The sequence below is a fragment of the Erythrolamprus reginae genome, chromosome 6 (assembly GCF_031021105.1).
Source record: "Erythrolamprus reginae isolate rEryReg1 chromosome 6, rEryReg1.hap1, whole genome shotgun sequence".
Lineage (NCBI taxonomy): Eukaryota > Metazoa > Chordata > Lepidosauria > Squamata > Dipsadidae > Erythrolamprus > Erythrolamprus reginae.
Window position 1 is genome coordinate 41824338 of NC_091955.1, and position 16781 is coordinate 41841118.

The 16781-nt window shown below is 45.9% G+C and overlaps 1 long non-coding RNA gene across 1 annotated transcript; it reads left to right on the top strand.

The window, feature by feature from the left end:
* The first annotated feature begins 850 nt into the window (after positions 1-850).
* LOC139169450 (uncharacterized) lies at positions 851-14669 on the top strand. Its single transcript, XR_011559480.1, has 3 exons — positions 851-1052; positions 4822-5014; positions 14162-14669. It is a non-coding gene; the product is annotated as an uncharacterized lncRNA (long non-coding RNA).
* Positions 14670-16781: the final 2112 nt, after the last annotated feature.

Genomic DNA, 16781 nt, shown 5'->3' on the forward strand with positions numbered 1-16781 from the left:
GAATACCACCTTGAAAAGCAAATGACACTGATCTTTTTGGATGCAAAAAAATGCCTTCATTTCTTAAATATTTATCATAGTATTATAGCAATCTAGTAATACTATGAAAATCTACCTGAACACCAATGCATCAATTAATATATTTCCATAAATTATACTTTTCTATAAATTCATTCTATATTTCCAAGCTCAGTTAGCATTAACTTTCATCAATCTTCTACATTTCCAAGTACTGTATATTTTAAATTCATAATGCAAAGTTATAAAATCATACAGTACATATCATAAATCCCTTATTTATCATATGTATCTTCCATTAATTTTACCTTTGTAATTCTACATAGTTTTAAAATTCTAATCCAATTTTATGAATTAATGCATCCTAATATTAAACAACACCTAAATATATCTTTTACCATCATTCCATGGTCAATCCATATTTATTAATCAATCATCCCTCCTCAAATTTCTACCACTGTCTCATTTCTGGGTCTCCCTCCTGTCTCTCCCCCTTTTCTCTATCATTTGTTTCTCATTTCTCCCTCTTCCTTCCTTTTTTTCTCATTCCTTCCCCCTCTCACTTCTCTCTTTTTCCATCCCTGTCTCCTGCCCCCCTGTGTGTGTGCGAACTCTTGAACCATTCCCCAAAACAGGTGAGGCCTTAGGGTTTTTTCTCTGTTATTATTTGGGTGCTTTTTACCATATCAAGAGTCACTGCCGCAGCCACTGGGGATCATGACCCACTCCATGCGCAGTGCAGTAACAAGCAACCTCTTGGAGGTTTGTTGAGCAATGACTTCTTTTATTTATTTATTTGTTCATCCATCCGTTTGTTTGTTTGTTTGTTTGTTTGTTTGTTTGTTTGTTTGTTTGACTTCTATGCCGCCCAATCCTGAAGGACTCAAACTTGGACTTCTTTTCAGTTCATCCGCCACTACAAGATCGACAAGTTTACATCAGTGGACACAGCCTGTGGGGTCCTGCAAAGGGTTCACAATGAGTCTCACTTAATCGGACTTGAACTGTGCCCACCTGAGGGACTTTGAGCTTTGGTAGGTCCAATTTATTTTATTTATTTATTATTTAGATTTGTATGCTGGCTCCATTCATGATGGAGAAGGAACATTGGTCTTACCTGATATGCCTTTTCTCATCAGGTGGAGCCAGCATTTAGACCCACCCTTGAGGGGTCCGTTCCTATGTACTCTCATTTATCGGACTGGCATTATTGGTGTTGTTGCTCCTGTGATTGTTTGCATTTTCTTTGGACTTACTTTTTGCTTGGAGGCATCTGAGGGTGCTGCAAAATCCCTGAGGGGAATGATGTCTTCAGAGGGACTTAGAGCAACCCCAGCCATGGTGGGTCACTCACGAACGCGAATCCTAGAAAGAAGACTTGGACACATCTCTCTCTGGGTGAAATGACACAGTATTGAGCTGTGCACCTCCTTTTATTGGGGGAATATGCAAATGGGAATGATTACACATACATGTCAAGTGATATACAAACATCCAATAACATAACTCTAAAAGAAATGACACAACTTCCGAGTCATTCCTATCTCCATATGGCACGTAACTAGTTTCTACTGAGCAAATGTCTCTCATGGCCAATTTCCTGGGACCTTTTGTTGTTTAAAACAGCTATCTCCTGTTTATCACAAAGCAAGGTCTTTTATCACAGCCTTCGTCCTGTTTACCCCAGGCAATGTAAATTACATCCTTTGATCACACAGTTCTTTGCCTGCTGACACATTCTTGTTATTCGAGGAGAATTGCTTGAACCGTTTTATGGCCAGTCACTTCCTTAAGCAGATTTCACCAGAAATGCAGACTTCACTTATGTGACCTACGTGCAGTCCTGTCCTGGCGAATGGAATCGGAGTATATAAGGCATTTGTTGTTAGAAGTCCAGATACAGTGGTACCTCGAGATACGAGTTTAATTCGTTCCGGACCTGGGCTCTTAAGTCGAGCAGCTCTTATCTCGAACGACTTTTCCCCATAGGAATTAATGTAAATAATTTTAATTGGTTCCAGCCCTCAAAAAACTCACAAAGTTAGTCTAAATTATGCAGAAAGACATGTTTTTAATGAAGAAATGTACATGTACATATAAATGAATAATTAAGTTTCTTTCACTTAACTTGAAAACTTTCTTAAACTTTTAAATTTACATATGTTCAACTTCTCTGCCACCCAATCCTGTAGGACAGAGGTCCCCAACCCTTTTTGCACCAGGGACCGGATTTAAGCGATCAAGAGAGGAATGGGTGAATGAATGGACGGAGGGTGGGAAGGAAGGAAGGAAAGAGGGAAGGGACAGGAACAGAGGAAGGAAGCAAGGAAACTTATGAAAGGGGAGAGTAAGAGAGGAATGAGTGAAGGGAGGGAGGGAGGGAGGGAAGAAGGTGGGAAGGAGAAAGAAAAGAAGAAATAGAGGAAGGGAAGGTAAAAGAGAGAAAGAAAAAGAGCAAGAAAGAAAGAAAGAAAAAAAGAAAGAAAGAAAGAAAGAAAGAAAGAAAGGGGGAAGGGACAGGAACAGAGGAAGGAAGCAAGGAAACTTATGAAAGGGGAGAGTAAGAGAGGAATGAGTGAAGGGAGGGAGGGAAGAAGGTGGGAAGGAGAAAGAGAAGAAATAGAGGAAGGGAAGGTAAAAGAGAGAAAGAAAAAGAGCAAGAAAGAAAGAAAGGGGGAAGGGACAGGAACAGAGGAAGGAAGCAAGGAAACTTATGAAAGGGGAGAGTAAGAGAGGAATGAGTGAAGGGAGGGAGGGAGGGAAGAAGGTGGGAAGGAGAAAGAAAAGAAGAAATAGAGGAAGGGAAGGTAAAAGAGAAAGAAAAAGAGCAAGAAAGAAAGAAAGAAAGAAAGGGGGAAGGGACAGGAACAGAGGAAGGAAGCAAGGAAACTTATGAAAGGGGAGAGTAAGAGAGGAATGAGTGAAGGGAGGGAGGGAGGGAAGAAGGTGGGAAGGAGAAAGAAAAGAAGAAATAGAGGAAGGGAAGGTAAAAGAGAGAAAGAAAAAGAGCAAGAAAGAAAGAAAGAAAGAAAGAAAGGGGGAAGGGACAGGAACAGAGGAAGGAAGCAAGGAAACTTATGAAAGGGGAGAGTAAGAGAGGAATGAGTGAAGGGAGGGAGGGAGGGAAGAAGGTGGGAAGGAGAAAGAAAAGAAGAAATAGAGGAAGGGAAGGTAAAAGAGAGAAAGAAAAAGAGCAAGCAAGCAAGAAAGAAAGAAAGAAAGGGGGAAGGGACAGGAACAGAGGAAGGAAGCAAGGAAACTTATGAAAGGGGAGAGTAAGAGAGGAATGAGTGAAGGGAGGGAGGGAGGGAAGAAGGTGGAAAGGAGAAAGAAAAGAAGAAATAGAGGAAGGGAAGGTAAAAGAGAGAAAGAAAAAGAGCAAGAAAGAAAGGCAACTTAAAAGAAAGGCTCACTGAGCATCTCTCTCTCTCTCTCTTTCTATCCCTCTCTTTCTCTTTCTCTCTCTCCCCCTCTCTCTTTCTCTTTCTCTCCCCCTCCTGGACTCCCGGATCGCTCGCTTCTCCGGCCAGCAAGCCGGCTGCCCGGAAAAGCATCGCGCCTTTTCACTGCCCTTCCCTGTGCTTCGGAAGCCGCCGAACGCCATCAGAGGGGCGCGTCAGCGGCTTCCGAAGCACAGGGAAGGGCTTAAGCCACCGCCTTTTCCCTTCCCCGTGGGAGCAAACTTGCTTTGCACCTTCCTAACTCCCTCCCCCCCAGCCAAACTCCCAAAGCATGTTTGCTGCCACACGATTTAGCCAGGACAGGAGCGAAGTAACGTGGACGATTGGGGAGCTGAAACCGGGCGGTTTCAGCTTTCCAATCCTTCACGTTACTTCGCCGCTAACTCCTGAGGGGCGGAAGTTCGCCTTTGGCGTTTGGCTTCAGAAGCGGCGCGGCTGTTTTAAAACGTCGCTGCCGGCCTGGGGGGCTTTGCAGAACCCCCCCAACCCCCAACCCGGGTTCGGTGGGGGGCTAGGAGGCCCCCCAGGCCGGCAGCGACATTTTAAAACAGCCGCGCCGCTTCTGAAGCCAAACGCCAAAGGCGAACTTCCGCGCCTCAGGAGTTAGCTCGCAAACGGCGCAGCTGTTTTAAAACGTCGCTGCCAGCCTGGGGGGCCTCCTAGCCCCCCACCGAACCCGGGTTGGGGGTTGGGGGGGTTCTGCAAAGCCCCCCAGGCCGGCAGCGACATTTTAAAACAGCCGTGCCGTTTGCGAGCTAACTCCTGAGGCGCGGAAGTTCGCCTTTGGCGTTTGGCTTCAGAAGCGGTGCGGCTGTTTTAAAAGGACGCTGCCGGCCTGGGGGGCTTGCCAGCACCCCCCCGAACCCCCAACCCAGGTTTGGGGGGGTGCTAGGAAGCCCCCCATGCCGGCGGCGACCTTTTAAAACAGCCGCGCGGCTTCCCAGCTGAGTCCTGAAGCCAAACGCGGAAGTTCGCCTTTGGCGTTTGGCTTCAGGACTCAGTTGGGAAGCCGCGCGGCTGTTTTAAAAGGTCGCCGCCGGCCTGGGGGGCTTGCCAGCACCCCCCCGAACCCCCAACCCGGCTTTGGGGGGGTGCTAGGAAGCCCCCCATGCCGGCAGCGACCTTTTAAAACAGCCGCGCGGCTTCCCAGCTGAGTCCTGAAGCCAAACGCGGAAGTTCGCGGATTTGAGCTCAGGAGACAAACAAAAATGTCTCTCCCCTCCCAGCTCTTATCTCGAGTAGCTTGTAAGTAGAGCAGCTTGTATGTCGGGGTTCCACTGTATAGTGTAATCCTATCCTAACATGCTATGGCAGCTACAGGCATCCACCCTTCTTTTGGCAGTCTCAAGAAGGGAAGCCTCCATATATTTGACTGTATCCTGTTGGTAGCCACATCGAGTCTGCTTCCTTGGTCTCATCAAAACCCTCCTAGGAGGGAAGATCCAGCAAAAATAACAGACTTGATCCTCATTCTGAATAAATGAGGACAACCCATCCTGAATGCTGGATCCATCCGATGAGAAGAGCCATATCAGGTAAGACCAATTTTTGCCCGAACCCGTCTTTTCCATCAAGAGCCCTTTCTGTTCATTTATTACAACAATGCCTTCCTAGAGAAAAATGGAGCAATAAAAACTTCATAGAAAAACATTCAGAATGGGAAAGAATAGAATATGTCTGCTGATGTTAACAATGACAAAGGAAATTCTGTTTAAATGTGAATGCACTATGTTGACAGTTGAACACTTTAAACATATTTTTATGTGTATAAAAGCAAAAACAAGATAATTGTACTTTTTAAAATAAAGTGTGCTTTAGCAATTATGCTTGAAATACTATGCTGTTTTACAAGTTGTTGAATTGTGGTTGAAATCTACAGTACAGCGGTACCTCTACCTACAAACGCCTCTACTTACAAACTTTTCTAGATAAGAACCAAGTGTTCGAGATTTTTTTGCCTCTTCTCAAGAACCATTTTCCACTAACACACCCGAGCTCTGAAACCGTAACCGGAAAAGGCAGGGAGAAACCAACGTGAGGCCTCTCTAGGAATCTCCTGGGAGGAAACAGGGCCTTCACTCTCCCTGTGGTTTCCCCAATCTCATGCATTATTTGCTTTTACATTGATTCCTATGGGATAAAATGCTTCTTCTTACAAATTTTTCTACTTAAGAACCTAGTCATGGAACAAATTAAGTTCATAAGTGTTGTGGTTAGCACTGGCCCAGCTCCTGCCCCAAGGACTGTGGATGTGGGGGAGACATCCACATGCTGCAGGCCTGTTTTGCCCCCGGTGGAATCTGTTGATGAAGGCTCCTCTGACCAAGAAGACATAAGTGACAGGGAGGAGGAGAGTGTGGCAGACAGCGCAGAAGGAGATCAATTATCTAGCTCCTCCTTGGATTCAGAACAAGAGTTAATGATACAGCCACACATGTGGAGAGCGATGCATAGACAACAACAACTGAAAGATTATTATCAAAGAAAATGAGGGCACCTGTGGTTGGGTGGGGCTGTGGGTTTGGCCATTGTAGAGGATTATCTGATCGTTGTGTTTTGTGACTGCTTTACTGACTTTGACTTTTTGTGTGCTGATTTTTCCCTGCTTTGAAACTAAACCAGAGCAAAGGGTGTTTCACTTTGTGAAAGAAGGACTGTGAATTGCCTCACAGCTGCAAGCTAAGTATCACAGAACTGATAAGGAACTTGCACAAATTACCAGTTTGTTTGGAGACGAGTGCTCTTTGCTATACCAAAAGAGGGCTTAGTTTAAGTGAATTTTCATTATAAAGAACATTGTTTTGAATTTTCAAACGTGTGTGTGTCTGAAATTTGTACCTGTGAATTTTTGGGAGGAGTCTACCAGAGAGCCCGACAGAACAATAAGTAGAGGTACCACTGTACTTATTAGTCTGGGGTAAAGACCTGCATTGAATTTGATTCAATATGTTAAGATAATGCTCTAACTATCTAGAATGAAACAACTTTCTGGAATGAATTAATTCCAACTTCTTTCGTATGTGGCAAAACAAACCCATGTCATTTATGATTAATAATATACATCTACTTTATTAATTATAAAATTGTCTTTGGGGGCAGTGATAGAGACAGGTCTACTCACAATTAAGATATCAATTGTACTATTGTACTGTGCCATTGAATCTCCATTAATTATTTGTGGCTTTCCTGATCAAATAATTGAGAGTATAGCATATAGAATACAAAGATGTATCAATTAGAGCAGTGGTTTTCAAGCTTGACAACTTTAAGTTGTGTGGACTTCAAGAATTCCCCAGCCCGTCTGTTGCAAATTTGAAAAGTATCGCTACAAAGCATGGATCCTCATATGGGCCGCCTATCCTTCACTACCAATAGGGAACATATTTGAGGTAAGAATAGATATACAGAAAGAGTAAGTATGAATAACTGTTGAATCAGATTCTGCAAAGACAGCAGAAAAGAAATAACTGTCTGGGAAAGAATATTAAGTTCGGGTGTAGCAAAATCAGATATAGTAAGGTAGGTGCTGAGTTGCACCTTAATATTAAAATGTGTGCTTTAAATATAGATACAATTGACTTTTGGATAAGTATATTTCTGAATACTCTGACAAATATGAAAGTCTAATCAGGTTTTGCTGTTAAGAAAGCTATTATTTGTACATATTATGTGGCTTAGCAACATTAGACAATTGTCTTACTGTGTTTTACATGGTTTATCTGCTGCAGATGCTTATTTATAGAAAGTCCTAAATAAATGTAAAAGTTTTTTAAGCCATTAAAAATGGAAATAGCTCCTTTATAAAACCTTCATTAGCATTTTCAAATATTTAAGCTGAACTTAACTGATGTGACATTTGAATGTATTGTCTTACTATAGATGTATTACAAAATCTATCCTTATTTTATCAAAATTATGGGTGCATTTTATTTATACAAAATGCATTTTATATCATAGCAAGAGGTTAATATTAACTGTATTCACATTGTAATGTTTAGAATATGTTATAAGAAGACACATTTCAGAACATAGTGCCACATACAGAAGAACAACTACTAAAGGTTATGAAAATATAACTACAGTGGTACCTTTACTTACGAACTTAATTACAAAATGTATAATGATTTAATCTGTGCAACCAAAAAAAAACCCGCAGAAAAACGCCGCCGCCCAGCTGTCACCTTTTGAAACAGCTGGGCGCTTCTCAGCGTTCTCCCAATGCCAAACCCAGAAGTTCGGCAAAAGTTCGGGTTCGGGTGGCCGCTGAGAAGCCCCGCTGCTGGGCTGTCACCTTTTGAAACAGCCGGGGGGCTTCTTGGCAGCCTCCCGAACGCCGAACCCGGAAGTTCGGGTTGGCGTTCGGGTTCAGGAGGCCGCTGAGAAGCCCCCCGGCTGTTTCAAAAGGTGACAGCCAGGCGGCGGGGCTTCTCAACAGCCTCCCGAACCTGAACTTTTGCCGAACTTCCGGGTTCGGCATTTGGGAGGCCGCCGAGAAGCCCCGCCGCCCGGCTGTCATCTTTTGAAAGAGCCGGGGGGCTTCTCGGCAGCCTCCGGAACGCTGAACCCGGAAGCTCGGGTTTGGCGTTCAGGTTCAGGAGGATGCTGAGAAGCCCCCCAGCTGTTTCAAAAAGCGACAGCCGGGCAGCGGGGCTTCTCGGCAGCGGTGGTGGCGGGTTTGTAAGAAGGAAAAAGTTTGTAAGAAGAGGCAAAAAATTTCTGAACCCCAGGTTTGTATCTCAGGTTGTTCGTATGGCGAGGGGGTCATATCATGAGGTACCACTGTACTCTCTTCTATGAGAAAAACCTTTTCTCTCTCACGCACATACACATAACTCCTGCCTGGGTATCAAAGGGGGCGGGAGGGGGGAAAGGGACCACAGGGCCCATGATCCGGTTCTGGTGGGGTTGCGAGGAGATGGGTGGAAGCCGCAGCTCTGCCGGACTAAAGTGGAACATCATGAATATAGAATATTTTTCAGTCAAGTTTCAAATTTTGCTCTGGCTGTTCAGTGAGGTAAATTGCCCCTGCCTCCAAAGACCCCCGTCTCAGCTATACTCCACAGTGGGGGAGATTCATTTTTGGCCGTGGACGCATTGGGGTTTGATCAGCTGAGACGTGGAGCTGCGGAGCTGCGAAAATGGCATCTGCGAACTGACGTTTGCGGCAGAGTCATACTATGAGGAGAGACCGAAGGACTAAGAATCTGGCCAAAACCCAACCCTGAGAAGTGAGAGAGCAAGAGAGAGGGGCGAGAGAGGAATCGGAGGAATTGCACCACAGCAGCCCTGTCCCCCGTGAACAGATCCAGGATGCTGTCTGCTGCGCGGAGTCCGAGAAATAAAGAGACCAAGAGGGGTGAGGGAGAGGTGAGAGAGGAAATAAACTAACACCACTACCATGACAATCCTGGCCCTCAAATAGACCTAAGACACTGAGAGCTATATGGTGGGAGGGCTCGGCGTCGGAAAGTCTATCGGGTGGAGGGCCTACCCAGACCAGCTGCTGCTGTGAGGGAGAGGGCTGAGAGAGGAAGGCGGAGATTGCGAAAAATGCCAATGAAGTTGAAGGACTCTGCTAAAGCCTCATGGAGTACGTATGCAGATTGCGTGACATCATGGAGGGGCTCATGTACTGGAAGTTTCCCCCTACAACTACAGAGGCATTGGATGGCGACCAAGGGGACCAGCGGAAATTGGAGGGTTCCGTAGAAATGGAGGAGCTGAAGACAGAGGAAAAGATTGGGTGGGCAGCGGTCGACACAAAACAGCCTGGGAAATAGAACTAGTAAACCCAGGACTCAGACATTTCCCACTGAACTTGAATAACTCCAGAACTGACCTTTTTTTTAGAACTTAGGTGCTACTTGACTGATAGACTAATGAACTGGACTATCTCCTATATTCTTAACATTTTAAAAATATTTCTAATTTTAATTTTTTAATAATTAATTTATATATTTTAATATTGATTATTAATTAATATCAATTTTAGAGTAAATTTTAGAGTAAATTGGGGGGGGGGAAATTTGATGGACAATTGGAGTGGATGGGATAATATGTATGAAATGAATGATTGCTATGGGTGGGCTGGGTGGGATTTTGGTATGGATGAAATGAATGGAAATGGTATGAATGATCTAATTGGCCTACCTGACACTGGAGAGGCGGGAGGGGAGGGGACACCGATCTCTGGGGTGGCAGAGGGTCAGAATATTCCAGTGTTGCTGGGGAGAGGCAGATATGGCGGGAGCCAGAGAGCTAGCCATTCTAGGGGAATGAGAGATCGCTGCTTAATAACGATCCCTTCTTCCGGCTCCGTGAGCTTAACCCTGGGCACTGGTGATGAGTGTAATTCTGGCCCTGGGCTCAGGTTGCTGCTACTCAATGCCAGGTCAATGGTAAATAAAGCTCTCCTCATCCAGGATTTGATCCTGGATGAGGAGGCCGACCTGGCATGTGTGACTGAAACCGGGCTGGGCCCAGAGGGAGGAGTTCCTCTCTCTGAAATCTGCCCAGCTGGGTTTCAGATATGGCATCAGCCTCGACCCCAGGGAAGGGGGGAGAGGAGTGGCTATTATAGCCAGGGAGAGCATTTGCCTGTGAAGACTTGTTGCTCCAGAGATTGCGGGTTGTGAGTCCCTCTTGGTGAAGTTGGACTTAGGGGTTCAGGTGGGCTTGTTCCTCATGTACCTGCCTCCCAGCTATGTGTCAAAAGCCCTGCCTGTGCTACTCAAGGAGGTAGCTGGGCTGGCGGTGGGGTTCCCCAGACTTATTGTCTTGTGGGACTTTAACCTGCCGTAACTTGGCGAAACCTCTGGACTGGCATAGGAGTTCATGGCCACCATGACAGCCATGGACCTGACTCAAGTAGTACAGGGTCCGACTCACAAGGGGGAGCACGCACCCGACATGATATTCCTCTCTGAGCAATTGAGTAATGGTTTGAGACTAAGGGGCTTAGAAGCGTTGCCTTTGTCATGGTCGGACCATTTTCTATTGCGGCTTGACTTCCTGACTCCACTCCTTCCCCCCAGGGTGGCAGAATCGACTAGGTGGTTCCATCCCAGATGCCTGATGGACCCAAAGGGCTTTCAGAAAGCGCTTGGGGTTATTCCAGATACACTCATCCACAGTTCGGCAGAGTCTCTTGCTGAGGCCTGGAACAAGGCTGCAGCGGAGGCTCTCGACCGGATTGTGCCATTGCGATCTCTCCGCAGCACTAGACCCCATAGAGCTTCATGGTTCAACGAGGAGCTCCGGGAGTTGAAATGCCAGAAGAGATGTCTGGAGAAGCAATGGAGGAAGAGTAAGTCCAAATCCGATCGAACACATGTAAGAGCTCATATTAAGACTTACAAAGTGGTGCTCAAGGTGGCAAGATGCGTGTATCATGCTGCCTTGATTGCATCAGTGGAATCCCGCCCAGCCACTCTGTTTAGGGTGACCCACTCCCTTCTTAACCAGGGGGAAGTTGGGGAGCCCTTGCAGAGGAGTGCCGAGAACTTTAACACGTTTTTCACTGATAAAATCACTTGGATTTGACTGGGCCCCATACTTGTCCATCTGTCTGGGAAGAGTTTGATCTGGTGACACCTGATGAAGTGGACAAGGCCATTAGAGCTGTGAGTTTCGCCACCTGTTTACTGGATCCGTGTCCCTCCTGGCTTGTCTCGGCCAGCAGGGAGGTGACACGGAGCTTGACAAGGAGATTGTCAATGCTTCTTTGGAGAGGGGGTCCTTTCCGGATGCCTACAAAGAGGCACTTGTGCGCCTCCTCCTCAAGAAGCCTTTCCTGGACCCAGCCATTCTCAACAACTATCATCCAGTCTCCAACCTTCCCTTTATGGGGAAGGTTATTGAGAAGGTGGTGGCGCTCCAGCTCCAGTGGTCCTTGGAAGAAGCCGATTATCTAGGCCCTCAGCAGTCAGGATTCAGGCCCGTCTACAGCACGGAAACTGCTTTGGTTGCGTTGATGGATGATCTCTGGCAGGCCCAGGTCAGGGGTTTATCCTCTGTCCTGGTGCTTCTCAACCTCTCAGCGGCTTTCAATATCATCGACCATGGTATCCTTCTGTGCTGGTTGGAGGGGCTGGGAGTGGGAGGCACTGTTCTTCAGTGGTTCTCCTCCTACATCTCCAGTAGGTCGCAGTCGGTGTTAGTGGGGAGTCAGAGGTCGACCTCTAGTTTTCTCCCTTACGGGGTGCCTCAGGGGTAGGTCCTCTCCCCCCCTGCTATTTAATATCTACATGAAACCGCTGGGCGAGATAATCCAAGGGCATGGGGTGAGGTATCATCAGTGCGCGGATGATACTCAGTTGTACATCTCCACCCCATGTCCAGTCAACGAAGCAGTGGATGTGATGTGCTGGTGCCTGGAGGCTGTTGGGGTCTGGATAGGGGTCAACAGACTTAAACTCAACCCTGATAAGACAGAGTGGCTGTGGGTTTTCCCTCCCAGGGACAATTCCATATGTCCATCCATCACCCTGAGGGGGGAATCATTGACCCCCTCGGAGAGGGTCCGCAATTTGGGCGTCCTCCTCGATCCACAGCTCACATTAGAGAAACATCTTTCAGCTGTGGCGAGGGGGGCGTTTTTCCAGGTTCGCCTGGTGCACCAGTTGCAACCCTATTTCGACAGGGAGTCACTGCTCACAGTCACTCATGCCCTCATCACCTCGAGGCTCGACTACTGTAATGCTCTCTACATCGGGCTACCTTTGAAAAGTGTTCGGAAACTTCAGATCGTGAAGAATGCAGCTGCGAGAGCAATCATGGGCTTCCCTAAGTATGCCTATGTTACACCAACACTCCCCAGTCTGCATTGGTTGCCGATCAGTTTCCGGTCACAATTCAAAGTGTTCGCTCTGACCTATAAAGCCCTTCATGGCATCGGACCAGAATATCTCCGGGACTGCCTTCTGCCGCACGAATCCCAGTGACCAGTTAGGTCCCACAGAGATGGCCTTTTCTGGGTCCCGTTAACTAAACAATGTCATTTGGTGGGACCCAGGGGAAGAGCCTTCTCTGTGGTGGCCCCGGACCTCTGGCACCGGCTCCCCCCAGAGAACAGAATTGCCCCCACCCTCCTCGCTTTTTGTAAGCTCCTTAAAACCCACCTCTGTCATCAGGCATGGGGGAATTGAGGTATTCCTTCCCCCTAGGCCTATACAATTTATGCATGGTATGTTTGTGTGTATGTTCGGTTTTTAATAAGGGTCTTTTAATTATTTTAAATATTAGTTTTGTTATATGTTGTTTAATTATTGTTATTAGCCACCCCAGGTCTCCGGAGAGGGGCGGCATACAAATAAACAAACAAACAAAACAACCAACCAACCAACAAACAAATAAATAATCCCTTCTGCACACAGCTTCCACCCTGGCAGCAGAACCTCCCTCAGCCAGCGGGGATTGAGGGAGGACATTCTCGCATGGAGATGGAGAAGGAAGAAGGGAAGGGAGGAAGAGGGAAGAGGAAGAAGGAGGAGCGGGCGAAGCAGGCGCCATTGGCCAAGGGTGGGAGGGGGAGATGGGCAAGCCAGCTGGGTGGGAATACAGCGACTTCTGGCTGTCCTGCCTGTCTCCGCTCCCAGTGAAGGGGCTGTGAGAGGGGCAGGGAGGGTGTTCCAGAAGCACTTGGTGAAAGCGCTCCCAGTGAAGGGGCTGCAAGAGCGTTTTCTCCGAGCACTTCGGAAATGCCTGCCCTGCCTCTCCTGCAGCCCCTTTGCTGGCAGCCCTGGACAAAAGTGCTCCCGGCGAAGGGGCTGCGAGAGGGGAAGGGCGGGCATTTCAGAAGTTCTCGGTGAAAGCACTCCCAGCAAAGCAGCTGTGAGAGTGCTTTATCCGAGTGCTTCGGGAATGCCTGCCCCAGCCCTCTCACAGCCTCTTCTCTGGGAACGCTGTCAGTGAAGGGGTTGTGAGAGGGCTGCTTGAAGATGCCTGCCAGGATCCTCACTAGCAACCGGAGGAAGAGGAGATACTGCAGCCGCCACTGCCACTGCAGCCACCACTGCTGGAGGAGCCGCACTCCAAGGCAGGAGGCAGAGGAGAAGAAAGCCAAAGAGAGGGGCGGATCAGGTGGGTGGGTGGCAGTGGCGGGTGGCCAGGGGTGCGAGGGGGCTGGAAGCGGGTGAGGGGGCCCAAACTCCCACGCCTGAACATGGCCTCCTTCCCCGCCGAGCCTCCTGGCCACAGAGGTGGTGCAGAAACTTTTGCAAACTTCGGAGCCTGGTGCGTCTCCTCCCGCAGTGGTGGCTGCAGCGGCAGTAGCGGCTGCGGCTTCTCCTCCTCTGAGCAGGCGGCAGCTCCTAAGTGGGCTCCAGGTTCAGGCACGGCTCTCCCCCCAAACTTTGGAATCCCAGCAGGGGCTGTAATCAAATGGGAAATCCCTGCGATGACACTCACAAGGCAGGGGAATCCCTGCAGCAGTCAGAGAGCACACACGCAGCATGAGAGCAGACACACAGTAAGATAGCCCATGCACCTGGGCTTGGGTTCGTAAAACGAAAATGGTTCTTAAGACAAGGCAAACAAATAGTAAATTCTGGGTTTGTATCACAAAAAGCTCATTTGAAGGGGAGTTCATAAGACAAGGTATCACTGTATTTTGTTAAACAATATAATACTACACCATTTGGTTCAGAATACTTTTTTCCTTGTTTTCCTCCTCTAAAATCTAGGTGCGTCTTATATACCGGGACATCTTATATTCTGAAAAATACAGTATGGAGAACAGTCCTGGGAAAAGAACATGAAACTGCTTGTCCCTTGTCATGCAATTCTTCTTCCAACTACTTGCACCCCTTACCTCCACCAGCTGCCTATAGTCCAACTTCATTCAAAGGGAAGACTACATGGAACTTCATCCACTTGGCTTTTGCAATAGCCACGTTTTGTGGCCAGTAAGGGGAAGTCCAGCTCTTTCTTGAGAACCTTTCTTGAGAACTTTCCTTATCCCAAGAGACCTTTGGGGAAAGCTATTCAAAGCTGTCCAAATTCTCTGCCATTAGTTAGGTAGAGAATTTTGAAAGGCCAGTAGGTGCCAAATTCTAATAACATACATGATGGGATTGCCATTATCAAATAACTACTTATACACATACATATTCTTCCAATTAAAGGTATTGTTATTGTTACAGTACAAATGAAGGATATGTTTGCTTCTTTTCTCAATAAATCGTGATCAGATCTTTACCATGGTGTGCATTTCTTATTTACAAGTCTAACATCATGTATTTCATAATGCATAAAAGTAGTAAAACTAATTATACTACTTGATGGTATCGCAATAACATTTAGAGTTATATTCATAGTGCTTTACAGCCCTCTCTAAGCGGTTTACAGATTTAGCATATATTGCCCCAAACAATCTGGGTCCTCATTTTATCCACCTTGGAAGGATGGAAGGCTGAGTCAACCTTGAGCCTGGTGAGATTTGATCTGCAAAACTGCTGCAAGCTGGTGATCAGCAGAAGTAACCTGCAGTTATGTGCTCTAACCACTGCACCATCATGGCTCTTTGTTATTTTCATCAATGCATAAAATGCATTAAAATCAGTAGAAGGTTCCTACTGGTACAGCTAATTGCTGCAGTTTTGTGGCTCTGGCATGCAAGCGTGCATTTCAGCAAAATTTTGTTTCCTACAAGAGGATGCACGTGCACGCGTGTTTCAGCAAGGTTTTTTGCTTCTGCGCATGCAGAAGTTTTAATTTCTTAAAATCTGTTTACTCCCTGCTCTGTCATAAATGAAATTTAAAAATTGGATGACAAACTTTTATTTTGGAGGCTTCTGAAAAGAGTACTCATATAGCATTGTTGTGTATGATATGATATGGCATGAAATGCAAGTACAGCAATATTTACCAATATCTTACCAAACAAGTGTGGCCTACTCAACAAATGTTCCATGTTTCTTAAATTAACACATAACAGAAAGCTAGTTCCTAACCAACAACCTGAACAATGATAAGAATTTTTCTGTTAACAATGTAGCTTAACTACTTGAGGTATCTAGACAGTATCCTCTGTAGCTCTCTAGATGTTGCTAAAATGAGTCCCCAACATCTGTAATCTTCATAGTTACAGATTTTTCTCACCTCTGTGCCAAATGAAATTCAATTAAATGCAGCCCCAAAAGCAAAATACATGATGGAATTTGTGATGGCTTCCTATATAGTAACAATGTTAACATTCAAGTGTTCAATCAAGCAGGCATAATTAAAGGGCTGATAGGATGTAATAATTCCAATTTATTCTTGTTATACAGATGAGGGTATGTTAAAAATAGTGACTTGCCTTTTCACCAGAGCATCCATTATTTTCCTACCTTTATGCTGCAAATGTTACAAAAATAACATCAAAGTAATTTATGGTCTGCATTTAAAAAATTAAATGTGTGCTACAAATAATGAGATTCAATTTTGTATTATATCTGTTGATATGCAGTTGTTTACTTTGAGCAAGTAAAGCTTAAAAACCTTATAAAAACTATTGTCAAAGATATGAGGTCCGTAGCATAACAAATGGAAGCAATTCATTATTCATTGGAAACTTTCATAATCATCTGGTTCTTGTGTAAAAGGACGAATGTTATATATTAAATCATGAGCCGAGGAATAAGCAAACAATGTTTATTGAAGCAACAACTCTAAAACAAGAACAGAAGATGCCACACAGTGGCACATATAAAAAGCCTCACTAATGACTAATTACTTAAGTTATTATGACCTCTGCCCTTACACGTCCTAGTAATAGCCTTAATACATTACATCCCTTCCCCTTTTAGCTGGCACATACAAAATCTAAATGTGCCATCCACTTCCGAGTTCGCCCAGAATAGTGCGGAGAGAGTGGCTCAACCACCTCATGATTCACTTCTACTAGTGGTGATCGAGGGGGCAACTCCTTAGTCCCAGCAGCTTGTCCATCAAGTCCATCAGGGGTAGATAAATAAAAATTGTCCATATCATCATCAGATAACTCCACGTTTGGACAAACGCCAGGACAATTATCTTCTGCTCTAGTCTGGGGGACGCTTTTATGCAATTGGTCAATGTGGTGATGCCATTCATGACCATCCTCAAAAATTACCATATAAGATCGAGGCCTCTTCAAGCTAGAGATCTTTCCTGGCACTTGAAACACCCAAATAGGTTTTCCTGGAAGCACTGGAGATGAGACATAAAATGGATGCAGGCGATCAAGCATTGTTCGTAATTTACACTTCATTAGTAACTCAGCTGGCGTTTTATGAGTTACTGTGCTGGGTGTTGTATGTTGAGCTAACAACAGTTCTGATA